Below are 8,745 nucleotides of genomic sequence, written 5' to 3' on the forward strand. Positions count from 1 at the left end.
TAAGGCATTATTCCATTCCGAATGCATTTAGCATCAAGGTGGGTCCCTTGTGAAATGTGTGAAGCTTAGCAGATCAGAGTTGGAGCCTCATTGTTGTATAGGTTGAGTGTTCTATTAGGTGATGTTTCCTGGATGGGTTAGTTTTGTACGCTTTTGCCTTTTTTTTCTTTATTTCACTAGGATAAGGCTGACAAAACTAATTATGGCTTTCCTTTGTGATAGCTAGGGAGCCCTGATGGGATTGTTTTGGTTTTTCTGGGTCATATTTGGCAAACCAGAGGTTCCCCATGTAATCTAATGGAAAGGCGCCTGCAATGAATTATTTATATAGCTCTCATTGGTATATTGTCATACCACAGACCGGTGGTGCCATGGTGCCGCCCACCTCATTGGTGGCTTGTATTTCGAGATCATATTTCTCAAAATCCATATCACCAACCAGAAATTTAAACACAGTCAATTAGTAAGCATGTATTCCAATACTGAAAGCACATGCCATCCAAAAAATAAAATGAGAACAAAATATAGTAATGAAATAATCAAGATATTGGGAGGTTATCTTCTAGGTCTCACATCTTGATTCTACAATGAGAGTCAGGATGTCCCCAGCACCACTAGCAATGATAACTAAGACTCTCTTACTGACTCAACAGCCCCAGGCCATGGGCACACATACATGCCAGGCTCTACACTAAGCTTCCCACTTACACAATCTCAGTTAATCCTTTTTACAATCCTGTAAGTGGGGTGGAAATTATCTTCAATTACTGGTGAGAAACTAGAAGTTCAGAGAGGTTGTGGAACTGGCCTAACATCACACAGCTTGTCAGGTGCAGAATAAGTTCAAGACCCAGAGCCTGTGGTCTGGACCATTCTGAACCCCAGGTAGGTTGACGAGAATTAGGTTGAACATCGTTCCTCAAACATTTACTGAGATGCCAAGAGCCTAGAGAAGGGGAGTCAGGGCCAGGACCAGGGTGAGGTGAGATAGCCAGGGTGCAAAGTTCAAGGACATACTGACACTTAGGTACCTCACTCTTAAAGAGGCACTCACTCTCAAGGTCCTGTAAGTACAAGGTCAACCCCTGAAAGGGAGTGCCTCCTTAAATTTTGCACCCTGGACACCTGCCTTGCCTCACCCTGGCCCTGAAGGGAATGATATGGATTTTGAGATAAAAGGTATGAGAACAGTCCAGAGTGGCTCGTCTATGAACTGGAGTCTGTGAGGAGAGAGTTGTGACAAATGGCCTTGGACCGGGACATTTCCGGTGTGTGCTGAGGATGGGTTCTGCCCAGAAGGCTAACTCTCATTCTTGTTTTTATTATCATTTACTTCTGGGAAGTAGGCAGAGCCAGGCAGAAATATTAAGTGGGAGTGTGAAATGGTATGTTTATTTTCGTAGGGCTGATAAACATCTGAAAGTGACAGTAGGGGACCCACCCAAGGGATTACCCAACAGGCACTGCCTGGGGAATGCCCCTTGGCACCCACTGGGAGCTGGCTTCTCAGGAAACTCAGCACCACCCATATCCTGACTCAAGATCCCTTCTAATTCACAGTGACTATGTAGAAGGCATAACTTTTTTTCTTTTAATTTTTATTGAGCTTTAAGTGAACGTCTGTCACACATAAGCTTATATACACCTTACTCCTTACTCCCACTTACTCTCCCCCTAATGAGTCAGCCCTTCCAGTCTCCCCTTTCGTGAAAATTTTGCCAGTTTCTAACCCTCTCTACCCTCCCATCTCCCCTCCAGACAGGAGATGCCAACACAGTCTCAAGTGTCCACCTGATACAAGTAGCTCACTCTTTATCATCATTTCTCTCCAACCCATTGTCCAGTCCCTTCCATGTCTGATGAGTTGTCTTCAGGAATGGTTCCTGTCCTGGGCCAACAGAAGGTTTGGGGACCATGACCGCCGGGATTCCACTAGTCTCAGTCAGACCATTAAGTCTGGTCTTTTTATGAGAATTTGGGGTCTGCATCCCACTGTTCTCCTGCTCCCTCAGGGGTTCTCTGTTGTGCTCCCTGTCAGGGCAGTCATTGGTTGTGGCCGGGCACCATCCAGTTCTTCTGGTCTCAGGATGATGTAAGTCTCTGGTTCGTGTGGCCCTTTCTGTCTCTTGGGCTCATAGTTATCGTGTGACCTTGGTGTTGTTCATTCTCCTTTGATCCAGGTGGGTTGAGACCAACTGATGCATCTTAGATGGCTGCTTGTTAGCATTTAGGACCCCAGACGCCACATTTCAAAGTGGGATGCAGAATGTTTTCATAATAGAATTATTTTGCCAATTGACTTAGAAGTCCCCTTAAGCCATAGTCCCCAAACCCCCACCCTTGCTCCGCTGACCTTTGAAGCATTCAGTTTCTCCCGGAAACTTCTTTGCTTTTGGTCCAGTCCAGTTGAGCTGACCTTCCGTGTATTAAGTATTGTCCTTCCCTTCACCTAAAGTAGTTCTTATCTACTAACTAATCAGTAAATAACCCTCTCCCACCCTCCCTCCCTCCCCCACCTCATAACCACAAAAGTGTGTGTTTTTCTCAGTTTATACTATTTCTCAAGATCTTATAATAGTGGTCTTATACAATATTTGTCCTTTCGCCTCTGACTAATTTCGCTCAGCATAATGCCTGCCAGGTTCCTCCATGTCATGAAGTGTTTCACCGATTCATCACTGTTCTTTATCGATGGGTAGTATTCCATTGTGTGAATATACCACAATTCATTTAACCATTCATCCGTTGATGGACACCTTGGTTGCTTCTAGCTTTTTGCTATTGTAAACAGAGCTGCAATAAACATGGGTGTGCGTATATCTGTTCGTGTGAAGGCTCTTATTTCTCTAGGGTATATTCCGAGGAGTGGGATTTCTGGGTTGTATGGTAGTTCTATTTCTAACTTTTTAAGAAAACGCCAGATAGATTTCCAAAGTGGTTGTACCATTTTACATTCCCACCAGCAGTGTATAAGAGTTCCAATCTCTCCGCAGCCTCTCCAACATTTATTATTTTGTGTTTTTTGGATTAATGCCAGCCTTGCTGGAGTGAGATGGAATCTCATCGTAGTTTTAATTTGCATTTCTCTAATGGCTAATGATCGAGAGCATTTTCTCATGTATCTGTTAGGTGCCTGAATATCTTCTTTAGTGAAGTGCGTGTTCATATCCTTTGCCCACTTCTTGATTGGGTGGTTTGTCTTTTTGTGGTTAAGTTTTAACAAAATCCTATAGATTTTAGAGATCAGGCGCTGGTCGGAGATGTCATAGCTGAAAATTCTTTCCCAGTCTGTAGGTGGTCTTTTTACTCTTTTGGTGAAGTCTTTAGATGAGCATAGGTGTTTGATTTTTCGGAGCTCCCAGTTATCTGGTTTCTCTTTGTCATTTTTGGTAATGTTTTGTATTGTTTATGCCTTGTATTAGGGCTCCTAAGGTTGTCCCTATTTTTTCTTCCATGATCTTTATCGTTTTAGTCTTTATGTTTAGGTCTTTGATCCACTTGGAGTTAGTTTTCGTGCATGGTGTGAGGTATAGGTCCTGTTTCATTTTTTTGCAAATGGATATCCAGTTAAAAGGCATAACTTTTTGAGGTCATGTCATATAGATGCCCACTGAGACATTTTTACAATTCTCCTATCACAATCTGTAGCCATGGTTTGACCAGAAACATCCAGGTTTTCAGGCTGTGTTAAGAACAGCCATGAAAGGTTTTGGAAATGGGGTGGGTTTGGGTTTTAGAAGATGGAAGGATTTGTTTATCGCCTCAGCCTTAGTGAGTTCATTGTTACCTGTAATCAAATTGTTAAACATGATCCCTGAGATTACCTTTAAGTTGTCTTAAAACCAAACAATAGTCTAGCTTAACTAGTGAAAAAAGGCCTGCCTTGAGAATTATGCTCTTTTAAGAACTATCTATATGGGATCAAACTGAAACAGCAACTTGAAAGATTAGATAGGAAGCTTAGGGGGCAGTGAGTTTATGTTAATGGGGAGGAACAACTCAGAAAAGGAGGGTGACAATGGTTGCATAATTCAAAGAATGTAATCACTGTCACTAAATGGTACATGTACAAGCTATTGAATTGGTGTGTGCTTTGCTGTGTATCGAAACCCTGGTGGCCTAGTGGTTAAGTGCTATGGCTGCTAACCAAAAGTTCGGCAGTTCGAATCTGCCAGGCGCTCCCTGGAAACCCTGTGGGGCAGTTCTACTCTGTCCTGTAGGGTCACTATGAGTCCAAATTGACTCAGTGGCAATGGGTTTTTTTTTTTTTTTTTCTGTATATATTCTCAACAACAAAATAAATAAAATTTAGGAAAAAAGAAAAAGGTCGAACGTGCTATGACCAGTGTCAAGAAGTGTGTGAATTTAGTTCTGAGGTACATAAAGAATGATTAACTGTAGTTTAGTGTTGAGTAGCGCTAAGGGCTTTCATGTAAAGCACAGCTTTGTGCTTTTTCTAGAAGAGTGAGAGGACTTGACCCGCAGGAATGTCTTTGCTGATAAGATTAGGTTGGGCTGGACCTCTGAGAGCTCCGATTTCTGTTTTTTTTTTTTTTATAAAGTCCCTAGGTGGCACAGATGGTTTGCGCTGGGCTACTAAACCAAAAGGTTGGCGGTTTGAACCTACCTAGCAGTGCCTCAGAAGAAAGGCTTGGTGATTGCTTTCAGCCAAGAAAACTCTATGGAGCACAGCTTTACTCTGCAACACGTGTGGTCACCATGAGTTGGAATTGACTTATAGGCAATGAGTTTGGTTTTCTGGTTTGGTTAAGGCACCCAGCCAGCCCAGATCCCTTATCACCCACAGCAGGGCCTGACCACAGTGGGTCCAGGCTACAAAAATAATACTAATTTCTGAATGTGGGCAACAGGTAGATTTTACCTTGAAGCTAATTGTCTACCAAAAAAAAAAAGCTGTTAAACTTCTCTCTACTTCACTAAAAAATAATCAGGTAGATTCAAATGAAACCCAGAGGATCCCTGCAGGGAATATCCTTCTGTGGTTTGACCACAAACATCATAGGCTTTAAGATGAGTGCTGTATGGGCTGCCCAGGGTCTGAGGAAGCATCCATCTGACCAGCTGTGACCCTGTGTGTTACATCAAAGGCTTACGCTGCCCACAGCCTGCAGCTCGTTGACGCCCGAGATCTTGGTTCATGTTCGCCTCCACCAACAAGCCTGGTTTTTATTAAGTGTTCCAGAATGCACTCTCTTCTTTTATTTTTGGATAGTACAATATTACCACCTCCTACCTAGTGTTGTTACCGCTTCATTTCCTAGAGATAGAAAAATAATTTTGGTCGTCTTGGAGTTGAATCCAATAGTCACACTAGAGAGAGAGAGAACATCTTTATTTGTGCCATAGCCTGCTTTGCTTTTTATAATAGAATTTCTAAAAGATTCCAGTGGCCCTGCTTCTGGTGATTATATGAGTTAATAATATTCTACCTAGCTGTATGATCTTCTGTAGTGGGAGCAGACTGCTAGTCTGCTGCCTTATTACTCCTCCTCTAGCTTTTGGAAGATACAGTTAGTTGCTCTGAGAATACCACATACGCTAGTATCTTCAGACCCCATGGGTTTCTGTGTTATCATGATTGAAATACAGTCGATGAACGTGAGTTCCCAGCATGTTACATGGGATGTGTCAGGTCATAACTCTGGTCAAATACTAATTATGGAAGCAGATGCCTTGTTTCTTGTTCAGCTTCTATGACTTCCAGAAGCCACCTGGAGCCCTTAACCAACTGTTGGTTTTTTTTTAATTTGGTAACTCATTCTCTGTGAGTCTTAAATTTGCCCTTCCAGAATTGGTACCGATTATGTCCTGTATGTAGCTTATTCCTGTGAAGCCCGTTTCCACTGGCAAGTGAGAAATTTCTGTTTATAGATAACATAAATATGATGGGCACTCTTAATGAAACTTCAGTCGCTAACCTAGACCCTTCAGAAGATTCCAGTGTAGCTTTGAAAACGATGTAAAAGTAACTATCAAATAGTGAGGGCCTTTCTTTTGGGGAAGAGGGTCTTTTTAAACCTCAGGCTTGAATAGTTTTGACATGATGGCATCTCAGTGTTGTGGAAGGAATATAGGATTCTTTCAAGGCAGGAAACCTGTGTCTAATTCACAGGTCTGCCCCTTTATTAGCTGAGTAACCTCCAGCAGGTAATGTGAACCTGTCTGTGGCAGCCCCTTCTCAGTGTAAAATGATGATAACCACACAGACAGGTTAGATAAAGCAACCCACCAAAGCACACAGTAGACGCTGAGTAAAAATTGGTGCTGACTTCCATAGATTGAGAGACATTAGTAGGTGATGTTTACCTTTTCAGCACCCTGCAGTAAGAGGTGAGGGCTGCATGCATTCATCCTGCTTTGCCTGTCCAGGCCATTCCGTAGACAGCACAGGAATTTACTGCACCTAGCTTTCAAGTGGTGTAGTGGTTAAGAGAGAGCTACAGCTGCTAACCACAGGGTCGCCAGTTCGAATCCACCAGCCATTTCCTTGGAAACCCTATGGGGCAGTTCTGCTCTGTCCTGTAGGGTTGCTATCAGTCGGAATTGACTTAACAGCAACAGGTTTGGTTTTTTTTGGTTAGCCCTCAAGTTATTTTGAGAGCCATCCAAAAGCAGTGTGGAAAGAAGGCATGTAAAGTGATTAATGAATAGAGCATGTATGCAAAGTAGACAGTGGTAATGAAGTGTGCTCTTACGGAGCCAGCGATGGAAGGCCTGACCTCACTTCAGAATCAAGATTGTTTGCTCAACAAACTGCACTCTCCGTTCTGCTCCACTATTGGGTGTCTCACCACAGGCCTCCCGATTATTACACAGTGACTTACAGAGGAAATACAAACTGTAAAACCACAGTACCATTTCATGCCCACTGGAATGGTGAAGGGGTCCCGGACTGGTGCTAACAGTTAATGCACTCAGCTGATAACCGAAAGGTTGGAGGTTCGATCCTACCCTGAGGTGCCTTGGAGGAAAGGCCGGGCAATCTACTTCCAAAAAAATCAACCATTGGAAACCGTATAGAGCACAGTTCTACTCTAACACACATGGGGCTGCCGGGAGTCAGAAGCAACTTGGCAGCAACTAGTTTTTCTATACTGCAAAAAAAATCAAGGGAACTGCTTTGGATCCCTCTTACTAGCTAGCTGTGTGACTTTGAACAAATTACTTAACTTCTCTAAGCATCAAGTTTGTATTTTAGAAAATGGGGATACTAAAAACTGTATTACCTCAACAAATTCAAACTGTGAGCTTCTTAAGGGAGAGGACCTCTTGTTGCGTCCCACCATGGTTGTACAGTGTTAGACATAAAACAGGCCCTCCACATGTTTGAGGAGCTGTGGCTGCACTCCACCCAAAACCAAACCCACTGCTGTCCGCCAAGGAGCGCCCGGCGGATTCGAACCGCTGACCTCTTGGTTAGCAGCTGTAGCACTTAACCACTATGCCACCAGGGTTTCCACACTCAACCCAGGCTGACCAAATTCAGTGTACTTCTAATGCGCATCCAGGAACAGCTTCAGCTTCACTTTGCTCAGTGGATCAGACTGCGACCTTGAAAGTGAATGGCAATTGGCAGGTTTCCCTGTGGGCGTGTCACCTAGAAGTGAGCTGCTTGAAGCTCAGTCCCACAACTGCATGTCTACTTGGTGCAGCCACTAGGCTGGAGAAGAGGAAGTTGAGATCCAGGGAGGCAACAGGCATTGGATCATAGAAGAGCATGGATTTGTAATCAGAAAGATGTGGACTTGGATCTCCGTCCACCACTTCCTAGCCTTAGTTACCATATCTATAAAATGGGGGTGGTGCAAATGGTTAACATGCTTGGCTGCGAACCAAAAGGTTGGAGGTTCGAATCCACACTGAGGTTCCTCAGAAGGAAGGCCTGGTGACCTGCTTCTGAAAAATCAGCCATTGAAAACCCTATGGAGCACAATTCTACTCTGACACACATGTGGTCACCCTGAGTTGGAAGTGAGTCTATGGCAACTGGTAACTAATAATACCTACTATGCTAGATTGCATTTTTGTTCTAAAATAGTCACCACCCCTGCCTAGGAAGCAGCCAGACCACCCTACAGAGAAGCCCACAGTCATTAAACAGAGGTATTACAAATAGCTTTTTAGTGCCTTGCTTTTAGTAAAAGCAGACCACAGCTCTCTAGACAGCTGAGAAAAGCACCTAACGAGCAGGACAAAGACCAAAACAAATGGACAGGACAAATCAACTTGGAGGAAATGGAGACTATACAGGGAGAAGAAACTACAATGAGTGAGTGAGTGAAGAACTACAACAGCAAGTACCATCATTAAGACCCTCAAGTAAACAAGAAAAAATATTGCATCCGTGTAACACGAACAGATTGCAATTTTTATAAAGAGCTTTCGAAGAACCATAAACTCTCATATTAAAAATATGAGAAAAAGGGAAAGATTAGTCCAAAGGACTAATGGACCACAACTACCACAGCCCCCACGAGACTGAGTGCGGCATAACTAGATGGTGTCTGGCTACCACCAGCGACTGCTCTGACAGGGATCACAGTAGAGGGTCCCAGACAGAGCTGGAGAAAAATGTAGAACAAAATTGTAACTCACAAAAAAAAAAGACGAGACTTAATGGCCTAACATGAGACTGGAGAAACCCCGAGAGTATGGCCCCCAGATAGCCTTTTAGCTCCTCTCAGTAATGAAGTCACTCTTGTGGTTCACCCTTCAGCCAAAGAT

General features: G+C 43.4%; 1 protein-coding gene across 1 annotated transcript in view; it reads left to right on the plus strand.

Moving 5' to 3' along the window:
- Nucleotides 1-8,745, plus strand: part of CDCP1 (CUB domain containing protein 1) — a 74,683-nt gene that overhangs the window by 44,667 nt on the left and 21,271 nt on the right. The gene's annotated exons all lie outside the window — the stretch shown is intronic.

Source organism: Loxodonta africana, chromosome 22 (genome assembly GCF_030014295.1).
Source record: "Loxodonta africana isolate mLoxAfr1 chromosome 22, mLoxAfr1.hap2, whole genome shotgun sequence".
Classification (NCBI taxonomy): Eukaryota; Metazoa; Chordata; class Mammalia; order Proboscidea; family Elephantidae; genus Loxodonta; species Loxodonta africana.